Below are 15,336 nucleotides of genomic sequence, written 5' to 3'. Positions count from 1 at the left end.
AAGGGTAAACGAAATCTGCAACCAGACACCTGAGGAGGTATTACTCAGGTAGTGTAGAGATGGGTATGTCATGTAACTCTTACCCGACCCATTTTCGAAAAACCCTTAAACCGCCAGTCCGGTAAATTTCGGCCTGCAATTAAGCCAATACATCAGGGGGACTATTGAGAACGCGCTCGCCTATGCTAACGCACTTTGACGTCCAGCCACACAACATCGACTTCAAGGGAATTGGCAATACCTCACTCACCTGTCGATCGCAAGCGTATGATAGTAACCCTAACGGGTCCGTATCCTAATCTCACGTTGAGGACGACGAACTTCCCGACGAACAACCATCATAAGCGGTGAACCGCAAATGACCTCTATATCATACGGAGGTCCCTACAGTCAGCCGCGACATGTTGGTTCCCCATCGTCGGAGGGTGACGCATAGTGTTCACTGCATCACAGGTGCCCTTTTACTTCGCACTCGTTGGTTTTTGTTCAAAGACGCGCGCCACCACCGCTGCAGTTTCTGACGCCGATGATCTGGGTTGAGATGCCTGTTCACCGCATTCCATATAGCTTCTTCCCGGCACAATTCCTCTCGATTGAGGAAATGTCCGGTTGTATCCATACCACTAATAAGCAGCATGGTGTTACGTTCTACACTCGAATCGCGGAGCATGCGAACATCACATGCTCTGCCGATTCTACCTCACCTACTGGTATTCAGGACACTCCACCAGAAGTCTGGCAGGAAGCCAAACCTGTGTAGGAATTTCTTAAAGCAGCCATCATTACAGACAACTTTTGTGTTAGGTGCTGAAGTTGACCCAGCCATGCTTCCTATCAAACCCAGTTGGACACATCTGGAATCAGGATCTGTGGGGTCCAACGACCTTTGACTACGGTATCCCATAACTTTGCCATTTGAGCAACGAAGCTGCTGCACTCTGACACGTCGCACTTTGGGTAATTCGCAGTCCCTTTCGTTGTAGCACTCCCACATCCTCCTCTAGGAGTGTGTCTATCGGCATCATTCCACGCTATAACGCACACTCGCCTCATAAGTGATATGGTGCGATATGCGCTCGCGACACGTAAGCACATCGTAGCCGGTGTACTCTGATCAATTCTCTTTACATTGTACTTCCTTCGCTTTAGTGATTGCTACGGCCCATGCTGGCACGCCATAACGGATGATAGACAATGCTACGCCAGCCCTATCAACCTTCACGCACTTGACTATGCACCGCCGATCTGTTGGACATCATTCGTGATAAAGATTTTATCGCCAATGAAGCCCGCTGACATGCATAATCGACGTGGCTCGTGGAATTGAGCTTATCATCGATCATCACGCCCAGATGCTTGAGAGACCTCACTGGAATGCTAACTGTGCAGGTCTCCCCACTTCCTTATCCTCGCCTGTTGCAGCCCATATGACGGTTATGCACTACCACAACTTCTGCTCTTGTGATAAAAAGAGTTAACCGCCCTCGAGTTGGAGCGTTCTCCACTCTTACGCCAATCGCGTATGATAGCCTTCAGTTCGATTTTTCGACGTAAGTGTCACCCAAGCTACTTCTAGCAATATTACGTCATCCGCGAAGCCTTCTATCTCACTCCGGCCCGAAGACTTAGGCGTAATATGCTCCATCGCAGTTACATGATATCTCCACAGAACCGGTCCGAGGATCGATCCCCGAACATATGGTTACCCAGACACTACGATCGACTTTGACCGCGCATCAGTGTTGTATAACGGCACCCTATTTACGAAATAGCGCTTTTCAGTATCCTGCTGAGGTAATCCGGAACTCTCTAATCGGTGCAGTGGAGTCAGCAATTGCTGCCCAGCTAAGTATTGTTGAACGCGTTTTTTACATCGAGTGTATTTTGCAATGCGCAGTACCTATACCTCTTCTGTTGAGACTCTCTCGCTATCTTTGGCCGTATCCGTTACAACGTTTGAATTGCTTCGATGGTAGGGCAATACGGCCTTACGCGAAAGCCATACTGGCTTGCTAGGATAAGCCACCAGCACACTCTGTATAGACCGACAATCTATTCAGGAGCCAATGACCCTCAGCAGCTTTCCAGCTGTGTAAAGCCAGAGTAGGCAAATTGGTCTGTATGCCGAAGGATCCCCGGCATTTGCCAGGCTTCGGTAATAGCTTGCAATTCTCTGCCAGTTTCCATCGATACAGGGAAATTTCCTTCGTCCATGGCCATCTCTCTGGAGGCAGCTCCTGGAACATATCTCGGATTGGCAAGAATATATATGGGTGTGTTTAAGGGCCAGGTTTGGAGAATACCATCCGGGCCTGGCGCCTGTATTGAGCCAAGTTTTCTTGCGGCTACGATAAGCCCTTTCTTCGTTGGTCACTAGCGGTAACCAATGCGTCGACTGACTCATTGTTGGTGAAGGGCCAGTCCGATGGTTCATGTAGTCGGAAACAGTATCCCTCTACTATACTGGCTAGCACAGCTCTGGGGATCTTTCAGGAGGTGTGCTGGTGGTCCTAGACATATCACTACATCCTGTATGCATACCGACACCCACGGGGTGTCATTCGCCGTAATCCTGCACAGTTGATTTCCCGAAGGCAGGCTCACGCTTGCTACATTTAATCCTCGTAGTTCAGGGCCTCTGCTCGCTGTCCGCCGGAATGAATACCCCTCGTCTATCGGAGTCGCTCAGCGTCTGATATAGCTTACGTCGCAACCTTCTTTGCAAGCTTTAGCAGACAGGTTCTACGGGAAGATTCTGCATCGTGTCAGACCACTGCGCAATTACGCTGGTTTGTGTCGATTTCCCTGCTGGGTCTTCCTTGGCATCGCCCCACGTCATAAGCACGTGTAAGTACTTCCGTCAGGTCATTACCGGGCTTAGTCTAATAGTCCTACTCTCTTTCAGCGCAGCGCCTCCACCAACAGCTTTTGATTGAACTGTGACGTGCGCCATCCGGGATCCGTTGTACCACCATCCTTCTCATTTTTGCGTCGTAGTTCTCCGGGCATACTCGACCAGCAAAACATTGCGTACTTCCTGACCAGTCGCTAGAAGTATGACCTCGTTATTGGACCGCATCCATCTCTTTGGTTCAGTCCCATCCTGCGCTGCAGAAGGTGACATCGATACATGCCGAATCACCGCTCGCAAGTCTCCTCTGAACGTTGGCACTTCGACCTTCGTTCAGCAGGAGCAGGTGGCTTGCCTCCTAGTGACTCCTATAATTCTGCCGCAGGATATGACCTTCTCTATGGCGTTGAAGCGTAAACCGGGAACTTCCCCAGTCCACTGCCCACGCATTGAAGTCACCTGCTACAAACTACTGGTTTTGTTTAAGCCCAGTTGGCTTCAGCCTGCAAGGCTAGGTCAACTACCCTAATGTGTGCCGCCTCATACTCCTCTACCCAGGAGGACAGCTAAAGCTTCAAAAAGTAAACACCGTTTACACTTTTTGCTGTGACGAAACCCTCATCGTTAGGCGAAGATATTTATTATCTTCTGGATGGGGTAGCGCCCACAAAGTCCAGATTCCCACCATACCGGACTTACATCCCGCAATCCAGCTACCGTTTCCAGGCAGGGGATGACTGCAGGTATGGGTCGGACAACAAGGCAACATCAAAGCTTTGCACTCGGATAACCGACTCATGTAGCAGCAGCTGGGCCGCCCTCGCAGTGGTTCAAGTTTAGCTGTGTTACTTGCATGTCTGTGGACCCTTCTAAATGCCGGACAGGCTCAGTGCGCACCAGTGAGATGCCTGGTATGTCTGTTCCCCTGTAGGAACCAGATCGGGCATCTCGGTACAGCCTGGCGGAAGTGCGAGCCTGGTGGTTTCGGCTCACAACCCACGTAAAAGCATTGGCTTACACAGTCGTCAGGTCACGCTGCAGTGCATAGGGACTTATGATGATGACCGTGGCCAAAGCGCACCTATAGTAGGCCTTCCATTGGTCATTGAAAGCTTGTATCAGGCGAGAGCACACCTGACCAGCCCAATCTTCTTCTAGTTTTACCTTGCACTGTATCCAGCACCTTCTTGGCCTCATGTGATGAATTGCTTTGGAGATGAGGCAACCGTTGCATTCCCGCAAAGCCTTTGCGTAAAACCAGAATCGCGGATTCCTGGATCTCGACATTACACTGATCCTTCCAGTGCACGTCACCAGGTCTCCGGCTTCGGTTATTCATCCATGCCACTTGCACTGTGGATGTTCAGGACTAGGCACAGGGCTCTAACCCGGACCCTATCACCCAGGACCTGCTTTCCGTCAGCACTTTTATACTCGGAACTCTTCCGAGGTAGCATCCAGCAAGACGAGAATCATCTCGCCTTTGCGCGTTCTTCGGATGCAGTTGACATCCCCTCCTAGACTAGAGAGCCTGGTGCCTCTCTCATAGTCTTTACAGGACTTCGGCGTAGCTTTTATCATCAGCCTTGACAATGATCGCTTCACCTCTATCCTTCCGCTCCGCAATTCCCACTCAGGAAGGCGCACCCTTTTCCTCACGGGCTCTACCCTTCTTGGCGGTGGCTGGATCGCGCTATGGTCGCACTCACGACCTGCTGGCCAACTTCTTTTTCTCCTTTTTGGATTCACTTCCAGCATCCCGCTGGTAGATCTTCCTCCAGGGGCGGTCCTCTAGTATCTTCCTAGGTGGAGAATTTTTGCCATTTTTCCTCTCAGTCTCCACTCAGCCGGACCTTTCTGCGGTCCGTGCCGAGGGCTTATTAGCTACTTTCAGGTCCGCCTCCTCTTAATGACCCTACTAAGCTTAGGAGATTGCTCCGCTGTTAGTATACGCCGTTTAAGTTCTTACGTCTGGCTCCGCCAGCTACTTCCCTTCTGCAAGGAGCCAGATCTTCGATTCAGCCTCCTTCGAGGCCTTCTTGACGTAACTAACCGCCATAATTCCTTTTCTTCAATGAAGACAGATCTTGGATGCAACCTCCTTCTCCTTACTGGCTTCCAGCAAGGACTTCCACTCCCCGACTTCGCTTGCTCCACGACTAGAGCGCAGAGGGTTGGTACAGCCTGTTTTAAGTCCTTACCTATAATTCACTCCTCGGTTGTCAGGAAGGACAGCAGATTACGTCCGAAACGTCCGTAATCACCTCCATCGTCTGGACTCCATCCTCACCCGTGGTTAAGTCATCACCGAGTTAATGACTTTGGTCAGAGTGGGGACCGTCCATTTTAACATCCACCGGCACCTCTTCCGACCCACCACGTGTCTCCGCCATCGCGCCTCCCCCGGCGATCTTTGGAGCCGCGATCAAGGCCACTGCGCCTGGCGAAAGGGTTCTCCCCGCCGCCTTTCGCCCCCCCTCTTTCCTTCGTGGTTTTTGAAATTTTTAATGGCTGAGAGCTCATAACTTTCCAAACAGGATGGGGATCTAATGTCAATGAAGACCCGTTTAAATATGAAGTTAGTTCTGGCGGACAGTACATTATCAAACAATACTGGCACGATATTAACATAATGTAAACGCTTGTAGCGAGGACAATTTCTGTTTACATTATGCTAATTTCGTGCTAGTATTATCAGATCAGATTGTCCGCCAGAACTAAATTTCATCAAACAGGCTGCCAAATATCCAATAATAGTGCTGTCCAATGAGAAGCATGATAGCTCAGAGGAATTTCTCCCTGTCCTGCTCATGCCCATTTTGTTGACAAAAAGAAACGAGCAGGTGTAACAACTGAGCTATTACTTCAGAGCTGCTCATTTGGACAGCGTGTGATGACCAGCGTGACAACTCAAACCAAAATCAAACCGTTTTAATTTTTTCTGCAGGGCCTCATACGCCTGTCACTGGCGAACAAAGCTCGTGTACTCTGGCCATCGTAGCCGTGAACCGGTGTTAGGGCGCCAATCACCATTAATGCGAACAATTTTGCTCTTCAGTTAGTTACCGCAAATAAATTCTTTTCGAGTCCTATAATCAAGCGAATTACATCTCATGCATACCACATCGTTATAATGCTGCTTGATTGAGTGTTTAATTTGTTAAAATATCAAAACAAAAGTGAGCATATAAAATTGCCTCGCCATAACAAAATTTGGTAGAGAATTAACACTGTTTGTTTACGAGTTTGAGAAGCCAAATCCAGATGTCGCACATGTTGGGGTAGGGATTCAGTGCTCATATTCTCCCCCTGGTTTATATAGTGTCTTTGGTTCGAACAACTTCACACACGTTCAAACAAAGCAGCAACCAAAGCCGTTTTCTTGGGGGCGGAGCCAGTATTCGTCAAACTGCTTGACTGGAGTATATGTAGGGTTCGGGAGGGCACCACAGAAAGAAACAGACGTCTTACTCAACATATGTTCCATCGTGCACCTTTTACACACAACGGTTTATTTAGCACATGAGTGGGGTGAAATCAATCGGCCACCGATGGCGCTTTCATCGATTTTGCTTGTTTTTGACGTTTGATTGGAGCCACACTACCGCCATCTGGTTGCCGCTTGTAGCCTCCTACAGGGATTTCGCATTGAGCAACAATGTTTTCGTGACGATAATGATTTTGATTTACAGCAATATTTGTTTCTAAGTGAGACGTCCTGTTTCTCTCTGTGGGAGCACTGAAAGGAATGTGAAGGAAGACAGGTTGCTCGATTGAGCAACTTACACTGCACGATGGCTGCGAAGAGAAGAGAGGAGGAACTGAAGAGGTGGAGAGGAGAGAAGTTTCAAGGGTGACGGAAGAAAGACGCGAATAAAGGTTATCTGGAAAATATATATATTACTGTGGGAATTCTTGACAAGTCGAAAGATACAAACGACTCTGGCCTGGCGACGCAGGAGAATATTCAAGGTGGGTTATTTAATCGATATAAGCGCGAAATGGTTGTAAAATTTGATTAATTAAATCTAGCATATAAGCGTCTTATCGAAAAGTAAACATGGCGCCGGACAAGTGTTTCAAAGCGTTGAAAAAAAAACATAGAACATAGAAACAAAATTGAAAATACATTTGTGTGTAAGTGGCCATGTCGTTTTTCGAAATGCTGTGAGAGTGTAATATGACGGGAAGGAAGAGATCTTAATTCTAAAATACATCTGTATAGGTGACGGATGTGGCGTTCTGATACGGACATTGGCGTGTGGATCTTCTGACAGTAAATCCTGTGAAAAGGTTTACCAGGAAAGTGAATAAAACAAATAAACAAACGACATTGTGTTGAATTTTACATGGAGACTTGCCTATGGGACTGTGAAATAAATTTAGATTCACAAAATATAATCAAAAGGTGGATTACACAATATTTGTGAGGGGCAGACGAGAGAATTGATTACTTTGCGTCTTAGAAGAATACAGTTGATTATGTGTTTACCAAATATTGTTATAGATGTTATATTATTTATAATAAATCGTGAAGGAAGCGAAACTACAACTGGTAAAAAAAAAACATAAAGATCATGAAGGTTGATCGGCTATCGAGTTAGCAATTAATTTATCGTGTGGGGTGATTTCTATTTGGTCTTGGAGATGCTTATATATCATGAGGGATGATCGAAAAAATAAATCTTCTATTTACGCAGCCCATACATCGTGAGGACGATTGAACTGATTGATGGAGAAAAATGAAAGATCATGTGGGATGGTCTATAGTCGCAAATGTTGACCAAATATCGTTAATGGGATGATAGGTTCAAAATGTTTTGACAAAGATCGTGTGGGACGATCGAAGAGAAGTAGAATGTCATATCGTGAGGGGCGATTAGGCGAAGTCTTAAACAAAAAAAATGATGATCATGAGGATGATCAAAATTGCAATCAGGAATAAATATATTGAAGCCCAAGAGATGAGGGGTTAGTAATTTGATGACAATATATTTGATGAAGATAATATGGATTAGTAATTAAACTACAATGTCATGAGTATCGAATGGCATAGTCCATAAAGCGTTGGTTTTGTGATATTGATATTAATATTTCAGATGGACGACACGAGACCGATGCCACAGTTCAGATGTGAGATATTACTAAGGAAAGGACTACATCATCGATGGTGAAAGACTGGAAGAGCGGACTAGAAAAGATATTTCGACGCACGCGACATTACAATACGAGGAAAATTTAAAAGCGGGCAAAGCTGTTGTGTAGCAGAAGACTAACTTGATAAAGTTTTCTACCAAACCTTCCGGACGGAAGCTCAAGGTCCCTATAGTTGCTACAGAAAAGCGATATTATGATGTGGCCATTTTGGCATTGGATAACTTCACCAGCCGATTTATGAACCTGGACATTTTAGAACAGCTTGCTTACGCCGATGGAAACAACTTCCTAGTGAAAAGTTTTCTCATTATATGTTATTGCAGAGCCATATTTGTTAATTTTAATGGATTTGTTCTAAACGGTGTACATATTTCTATAAGTTCGTTTGAGACAGCTTAACAGCATTGTGCAGCTTCGACAAATATTCGAAAACAACAAAGCAGGTTCTGACTGAAATGATTATTACTGACGTCATCGTCGAGGGTTACATTTGTCAGTCGAACCCATACCGACTGAATGAATATTGCTGAAAGATCGGTCGTTGGATGAAATCAGAAGAGATTGCTTCTGACTTGGAAGGCGTTGAGTCTCAAATCTGCAAGATCTCGCAGGAAAATCAAACGATAGTCGTGTTAGTGAGCAGGTTTATAAGTAATGGTAGCGTCGTCACGGGAAGTTGGGCCGTCCCCAGTGTCTTCTTCTAGAGTTGATCGTTTTCGTTTTCAGAAAGTGGTCGTCAGTCTACATGCTTCAACCATCGTTTTGTTTTAATTGCGGTAAATCGGGACACATTTAGCTTCGTCAGAATCTTGCCCCTGCAAAGGCAAGCTTTGCAGGACTACTGCAAACGGATAAGTCATTTGATTATACCTGCAAGTCCCCTCGAATCTCTTCGAATCCAGTTAAAGCGTCCCTTCCAGTAAAAATGTTCGATCTATTGAGCAACAGGAAAAACAAGACACTGACGAAGGAAAGGCTTACTACGCTTTTTTTCAACGGTAATCTCAAAAACATGTTGGACATTTGAAGTCGGAGGAGTACCATTGGAGATGTTGGTGGATTCTGGAGCAGATGCGAACTTGGTGACATCTGGAAGCGTGGACAGAAGTTGAAGCAAGCGGGGGTCGACGTTTGCAGTTCGTCGAAAGAAACCGATCGTTCATTTTTCTCTACGGTAGTAGTAGTCCACTTGAAGTCCGAGGAAAGTTTACGGCAAAGATCAAAATCGACGACAAAAGTGACGGTTGCTGGAATTCTACGTAGTTGAAAAGGGACAAACATGTCTGCTGGGAGATACAACTGCTAAACAGTTGCAAGTTCTGAAGATTGGTGTGAATCTTAACTGTGTTGAGAAGTCTGAACAGTTCGCTTGTATCAATGATGTCGAGGTCCATATTCACATGCAGCCGGATGCTAAGCCCATAGTTCAACTGGTTAGAAGGTTGCCAATTCCAATCGAAGCAGAAGTTAACCGAAAATTAGATGAGATGTTGGAGCAGGATATTATCGAACCTAAAACGGGTCCAACTTCGTGGGTTTCTCCACTTGTTGTCGTAGCTAAGTCTGGTGGAGGATTGCGGTTGTGTAGACTTCCGGAGGGTAAACCAGTCAGTCCTACGGGAACATCATCCCATGCCGGTGGATAGACCAAATCCTGGCCCGTATCGGAAATGGTGCAGTATGGAGTAAGTTGGACATAAAGGATTCTTTCTTACAAGTTATGATTGCTGTGAATCTCGAGATATTCTCACGTTCATCACAGAGAAGGGGTTGTATAGGTTTAAAAGACTTCCATTCTGGCTAATAACAGCGCCGGAAATTTTTCAAAAGGTCATTGACGGAATTCTATGTGGCTGTGGAGGGAACACAGTGGTACCTGGACGATATATTTATCGAAGGCAGTACACTTGAAGAGCACGATGCAAGACTTGAAAAGGTCATGACTAAACTCAGGGAGCGAGGGGTCCAATTAAATTGGGAAAAATGCCAGTTTAGAACGACGAGCGTTGAGTTTCTGGGGACAAAAGATCACAAAATCTGGCTTGGCACCGTCTGATACAAAACTGGCTGCAATCGTTGCTTTTCGTCGTCCCACGAATGAGAGTGAGGTTCGTAGCTTGGGCTTAGCGAACTACCTCCAATAAATACATACCGCAATTAGCAACTGGATGAACCCCTTAGAGAGATGACAAGGAAAGGGGTTAAGTTTTCTTGGGAATCACGGCAAGAAAAGTCTTTCCAGACTATAAAACAGGCAATGTCGGATGTTCGTGTACTTGGTTTCTATAATATTCAGGACAGGGACTGCAGTAATTGTTGATGCGAGTTCTACGGGGCTAGGAGCGATGCTAAGGTACAGACGGACAGCCGAGGACGTGAAAGGGTTATTAGCTTTGCTTCAAAATCACTTACGGATACTGAGAAAAAGTATTGCCAGACAGAGAAGGAAGCCCTGGGATTGGTATGGGCAGTCGAAAAATTCCAATTCTATCTTTTGGGACGACACTTCGATTTGGTCACGGATTGCAAAGCGCTTACCTATCTGTTCACTCCTCGATCAAGACCGTGTTCTAGGACTGAGCGGTGGGTACTAAGATTGCAAAGCTTCAACTACTCTGTCGTTCACATTCGGGGTGATCAAAATGTTGCAGATGCGCTTTCTAGACTCTCGTGTACGATTGCAAAACCTTTCGATTCGTCGGAAGAGCTAGTTGTTCGACACATAGCTTCGGTTAGTGCTGAATCCGTTGCAGTTTCTTGGGAAGAACTGATACGTGAATCTCGAGATGATGCAGAAATCACAAACATTTTCAAATGCCTAAGTGAAGATACTATCAAATGTTTACCTGCTGCTTACCGTATAATTTCTACAGAGTTGTCAGAGGTTGGAGGAGTTCTACCACGAGGAGATCGTGTCGTAGTTCCTGATAGTTTGCGTCAACGGGTCCTGAACATAGCGCATGAAGGGCACCCGGTGCGTATGATGAAGTCATACCTTCGATCTGCCGTTTGCGGCCCAAACTAGATGCAGATTCGGAAAATTCGTGAAAAACTGCCGTGGATGTATCTTGGTGTCCACTCCTGATGTTCCGGAACCTATGCTCTGTAGGTCGCTTCCTTACTGGACCTGGCAAGATATAGCTATTGACTTTCTTGGTCCACTACCTGGTGGTCAGCATTTACTGGTGATTGTGGACTTGCTACAGCAGATACCTAGAAGTCTGCGAAATGAACTGTATCGATGCTCCGTATACGGAGACCATTGGCCGTTTAAGGGCAATATTTCATAGATTCGGAATACCATCTTTGATCAAAGCAGATAACGGCCCGCAATTCACCAGTGAGGAGTACAGGGAATTTTGCAGTGACTACGGAATACAGCTGGTGAACACGATTCCATATTGGCCGCAGATGAGCGATCAAGTCGAACGGCAAAACCGTTCAATTTTAAAACGGCTCCGTATTGCGCAGGAGCTTGGCAAAGATTGGCAAAAAGAGCTACACGAGTTCCTCCTCGTATATCATGCAACTACTGGTGAAGCACCTTCGAAGCTGATGTTCGGACGTCGAATAAAAATCAGACTGCCCCATGTTCCAGGTCACTTCGATGACGAGGCAGTTCACGATTTCGATACTCTGCAGAAAGAGAAGGGTAAAAACTATTCCGATAGGAAGCGCCGTGCTGCATATAGTGAAATTCGAGTAGGTGGCGCTATCTTTGTGAAACGAATGAAGAAAACAAACAAGTTGGAAGCAGAATTCGCACCTGTGGAGTATGAAGTGGAAAAAAAGTGTGGAGCAGATGTTATCGTCCGTTCACGGCTTACCGGTAAAGAGTTTCGTCGGAACACTGTGCATCTGAAGAAAGTTCCGGTGGGACGGGATAAAGGGCAGCTATCTCCGGACAAGGAAATTGATCGGACTGTAGAAAACGGCATGGATGGGAAAGCATCGAATGATCGCGGAGCCCTCCTTCCTCCGGAAAATACAGTTCGCCATCAACGTGATCAACAACACCCATCTAAATTCAAAGATTATGTACCTTACTAGCTATTTGAAAGTGTAGGAGGGGTTGTGGGGTTTGGGAGCACTGGAAAGAGATGTGAGAAGGAAGACGGGTTGCCTGATTGAGCAAACACACTACACGATGGCTGCGAAGAGAAGAGAGGAGGAACTGAAGAGAGAGTGGAGAGGAGGAAGTTTGGGGAGTGACGGAAGAAAGACGCGAATAAAGGTGATCTGGAAAATATATATATTGCTGTGGAATTCTGTGACAATCCCGAAAGATACCGACGACTCTACAGTATAGACGAATCCAAGTAAAAATAAGAAGAAGACACACGACGGTGTTAACTTTGACAGATCCTACAGCGCAGCATAGGATGATCATTTTAAAATGCTTATAATAAATTCTAGACAAATTGTAATTAAAATCTGATTGATGTATGATACGGAAAAAGTTCCGAAGTTTATGATAGATACAATTTTGGAAAATATACAAAAACCCAGATTAATCCACCTAACGGTGATGACGCCTTTCTCGCGCAAAAAGGTAATAAATGTAGCCTTTACGCTTACACCTCGATGATGTACAAGAAAGGCAAAACAGTTACACCGTCTAATGTTATGATAGAAAATTTACACTACTAGACGACAGATGGCGCTGCCAAAAGTTTCTCGAATTTCCTATGTTCGAATTTTCACTTTCGGACAATTTCATAGTACTATGAAACTGAACGAAGAGCATACTTACGCCTAAATGCGTGCAACACGAGCATCTTTATAGTGCGATGAAACTCTTAATGGGAAGCCACGGATAAAATATTCATAGATGCAAGGCATTTTCATAACACATTATTGTTCTATGTGACTATGTCTCATCACTATTTTAATATTATCTATTTTTGCAATTTGCAATTATTATGAAATTAAATAGTGATCAACAGCGTTTTAGTCTCTGTCGGATGCAACTTGTTGCAAAAAATCGGTTAAGAGTTTCTATGTGAAAATTTGGCTAATGTTTTATGGCATTTTGTGCACACACACACGCACACACATACACACACACACACGCACACACGGACAGACAGACATTTGTTCAGCTCATCGAGCTGAGTCGAATGGTATATAACACTATGGGTCTCCGGGACTTCTATCAAAAGTTCGAATTTGGAGTGAAATGATAGCCTTTCGGTACAACTTAGTTGTACGAGAAAGGCAAAATGAGATAAGCTTCCAAATAAGTACCTGAGAACTTTTTCCGTATCGTACATCAATCAGATTTAATTACAATTTGTCTAGAATTTATTATAAGCATTTCAAAATGATCTTCGGAATTGGAGAAAAGTAGTTAAATAAGGCAGGCGTTTATAAAATAAATTGTTCCTAATGTAAAAAAATTTATGTAGGCCAAACAAAAGATCATTAGATGTAAATAAGGCTCAAGGAACATATGGCGGAAGTAATAAGGCGAAAAGAGAAAACGATAAGGGATTACATTGAATTTAGATCTAAGGTACTGCTACTGTATAAGGATAATAAACCCAATTACGGCATCAAATATTAAAATCTTAAGAAATGTCTTCTCCATGGAAACTTGATGTAGCTGAGCGTTTGAAATCGACCGACAGGTACAAACAGCGCTGTTGAATAAGGATCAGGGAAACGGCAGCTCTTGGCTCTTCAAGTTTCTACCTAAGCAATAAGGTAATTAGTTGTAAAGTAGGCATATAAGATTATCACCCTTATTCTTGTTTACGTACGAACGCGCTGAACGACAGCTGATGCTCATTCTCGTTTACGCCAGCAAAATCAAATGGAATCGAAGACGACTCACAGTTGAGGTCGAAATACGTAACTGAGATAACCAAACGTAGTGGAATTAAATGGAGTGTACTAAACTCGTCTTAGACGGTTGAATACATTCCACTAAAAAGAGCCTTAATTTTTTTTTCTGAGATTTAATTGATTAAAAATCGTATTGAATGTCCCAGTACCCCATAACTAAGGATATCATACAACAAATGTATGGATGAATTGATATGAAATGATTTCCGATCAAAATATCACAAGTCAATCAATACGCCGCTTGGTGCATTTTGGCAGAACCCCGACCATTTGGAATCTATTGTGTCTATAATCAACAGCAGTGCCAAACACAATGAATTTATTACGGAGTTATCTTTTTCCTATCAGTTCCTCGTCTGCTTGAAACGTCTCGCCTCATCTAAATGAAAAGCTGAATAAAAACAAGATTTCTTATATTTATCAACACCTTATCAGGCAAAATTTATTTTCACTTTCAATGACTAAACACAATTTTTCAACAGCGCCAATATTAGATTTCAGAACGATCAAATTAGATAACCAAGAACTTATCAACCGGCTTAAGCACCGAGCTGTTTGTATAGCAGCGGAACATAGTCATCCCACTCGGCTTGGTAGAAGTTTCCAGCCACTGGATTGCCCAGGTTGTACTTATTGGCAAACTTGCTGATTGAAAATCCCCCACGGTTATCACCGCTGCGGTTAGTCAGGCGCGGCTCATCAAAGGTCAGCTTGCCACCATTCTGCTTGTACACCAGGAAAACATACCGGTGCAAGCCAGTTCCCTGTGGAGGTCCCGAGCCGACGTATTCCGACAGAGTTTCGCCCTTGGTCACATCACCTCCCGGGATGTTACCCACCAGCCAGTGGTGCCACTCACGGTATTTTGGCTCCGTGCGATGAGGAGCATCCGGATCGGTCATACACAAAGTGTACGGAGCGGAACGGTCCGCGGTCCACTCCACTTTCGGAATGTCCTTCACCTGGGTTGGGGTCAGTTCATTTCTCTCGTTGACAACGACACCGCTTGCGTAACTCACCTTCGCTACTTCGGCTGGAGCTACCGGAATAACATCCGAACGACTTGGTGTTTATCCATACTTTTGGCCACGGATGAAGCAAACAAGCGAACCGAAGTCGATGCGAAAAGTCCCCGAGCGAGTGTTGCACACGATTGCAGCCGGCTGATTGACATAGTGGAATGCACGAGAAACAAAATGAAAACCAATCAAAGACGGCGGTCGACAGATTTGCTTTGCCGGGGCTTGTTGGAAGCTGATTGGAAGGCTGCCCCGAGAGCTTTTAATCTAAAGCTTTATTAGTAATATTCCAATCCAATTGGATTTTTTCTTACGTACAGTGATGCCATCATGGATAAAAATAAAAAAAGCTAAATAAATGTAATCAACAAAAAAATCGAAACTGTATAAAATTAGAAAATCGGTTAGTGATTTTCAGAAGAAAGTATACTGCCCACAATCGCATATTTGTTCAATATGAGA

The 15,336-nt window shown here is 44.8% G+C and overlaps 1 pseudogene; it reads right to left on the bottom strand.

Moving 5' to 3' along the window:
• Nucleotides 1-14,262: 14,262 nt before the first annotated feature.
• Nucleotides 14,263-15,105, bottom strand: LOC134216850 (protein D2-like; annotated as a pseudogene).
• Between the last annotated feature and the right edge of the window lie 231 nt (nucleotides 15,106-15,336).

This window comes from Armigeres subalbatus, chromosome 2 (genome assembly GCF_024139115.2).
Source record: "Armigeres subalbatus isolate Guangzhou_Male chromosome 2, GZ_Asu_2, whole genome shotgun sequence".
NCBI lineage: Eukaryota > Metazoa > Arthropoda > Insecta > Diptera > Culicidae > Armigeres > Armigeres subalbatus.
The sequence above is the reverse complement of the archived record's forward strand: the minus strand, read 5'-3'. Positions and strand labels throughout refer to the sequence as shown.